This window comes from Octopus bimaculoides, chromosome 26 (genome assembly GCF_001194135.2).
Source record: "Octopus bimaculoides isolate UCB-OBI-ISO-001 chromosome 26, ASM119413v2, whole genome shotgun sequence".
Taxonomy (NCBI): domain Eukaryota; kingdom Metazoa; phylum Mollusca; class Cephalopoda; order Octopoda; family Octopodidae; genus Octopus; species Octopus bimaculoides.
Window position 1 is genome coordinate 4,056,313 of NC_069006.1, and position 2,088 is coordinate 4,058,400.

Genomic DNA, 2,088 nt, shown 5'->3' on the forward strand with positions numbered 1-2,088 from the left:
TATGGTGGTTGTCTACTCCTTAAACAGAGTTTGACCACCTCCTGCACCTACACCTTAGCCCTTTCATGGCGTCTGATGTGGCTTTTTAAACCAGACAGTGTTTTGAAAAAACACCCACACAGATTGCACCTCTGATTTGCACTACCAATACCTGCAAGTAAGTTCTGCTCATTGTGGATCCTAGCATGTCTTTTAAGACCCCCATTGGATTTGCAAACCCTCTGGCACACACCACATTCATATATATATATGTATATATATATGTATTTACATCACATACGTATAAATACATATACACACACATATAGATATATATAATATGTACTACATTCACAGACGCATGTACCCAGTCACATCGCCATATGCATTTTGTATATATGTATATATGTATCTATGTGTGTGTGTGTATAGATATAGATATATGTTTGCTCACACACGCATACATATATAAAATAGATGTCTATACAGTGAAATACTTAAAACCTAGGTAATGTTATGTGATTTTTGGCCTCTTGTGCATGTGTGATTAACCTTTACATTGTTCTCGTTGAATATTTTTGAAGTATATATCATCGGTTTGAGCTGTTTCGTGATTGTTGTTTAGATATTTGTTTTATGCTATATTGGTCGCTACATTTATAATAAAAGTGGATTAAACCAGATATTCCTCTTTCGGTTTCTAGTAGGTATTTTGGTTAGTTTCTGTGGCTTTAGGTAAGAATTTAAATTTTTCTTTATATCCGCTCAATTTTATGATTTCTTTGGAAAATGTTTTGATAAGGGTATTGTGAAAATTCTCTGGATTATTTCACTAAGTTCTTTATTATAACAAGATAGGTTTCTAAATTAATTTTTGGATATATCGAGGAACTTCAATTTTCTGCTAGAACAGAACAGTATTGTCTTGTGTGTTGAGTTTAGTGTTATGCCTTTGAAATATACAATGTTATTTTGGATTTCATAATTATTTTGACGTTGAACCACTTGGAACCATTATCTTTTACAAAACGTGTTCTATTCACATTCATCCATGTTTTATGAAATTGCTTGCCTATCGTCTCTGTAAAACCGTATCTGTTAGTGGCTGAATATTATACCTAATTTTCCTAGAACGTATTATTCAACTAGTTCACATATCCTCGTTCTGTCATAGCTCTCTATGCGTACGTCGAAATACCGTTCGTTTATTTTCCTTTATCGTAGAATAAAAATGTGTTCCCCGAGGACATTATCAAGCATCATCGATGATGAGTGAATCTTTTTCAAATTCCAGCACTTGGTAGAGGAAAAGATGGTCATACAAACTCACAATCTGTGTGTTCACACTTCAAATATTTTCCCAACTCAAGCTGAATTGCCAGAGGTACGTTATCTGAATGATAGGTGACACTAGAACGAGTGCAAAAAAGAGGTGGAGTGGGTGAGTGAAAGAGATAGATAGAGAGAGAGAAAGAGAGAGAGAGAGAGAGAGAGAGAGAGAGAGAGAAAGGGAGAAAGAGAGGAGAGAGACAGAATGAGTTTCGACTGTATACCGGAAGTGTTGCCATGATTTCTGGAACGTGATGCTGTCACATTTTATAATATGGTAAAAATCTAGTTGTTCTTAAGTTGAATGATTTAGTTAGTTGCTGCACCTAGTTACAGCTGAGTAGCAAACAGCAAGAACAAGAACAACAACCACAACAAGAACAACGACAACACGAACAGCATGCACAAAGACAACTGATGATCAAAGGAGACGATGTATTTCGTCACGTGGGAGGTAGGCAGTGGGAAGGAAAACAGGAAGAAGAGAAGGGAAATAGGCAGACTGGAGGCGAAAGGAAGGAAGGAAGGAAGAAGAAGAAAGAGAAAGAAAAGTTATGATGAAAACAACGACGACAATGCTGTTGCTGCTTATGTCGACGACGACGATGATGATGATGATAATTTAAGCACAAGATCGACAGTTTTCAGGGGAAAGGGTTTCACGATACCATCGTCCCCGTCACGTGACTACTACTTTATTTTATTGATGTGAAAAGGTGAAAGCCGTAGTTGACCTCGGCGGGATTTGAACTCAGAACATAAAGAACCAGAAGGTCGCTA

The 2,088-nt window shown here is 36.8% G+C and overlaps 1 protein-coding gene across 1 annotated transcript in view; it reads left to right on the forward strand.

Moving 5' to 3' along the window:
* The window catches only part of LOC106883971 (deacetylase EF_0837), a 240,170-nt gene that overhangs the window by 224,361 nt on the left and 13,721 nt on the right, over window positions 1–2,088 (forward strand). The gene's annotated exons all lie outside the window — the stretch shown is intronic.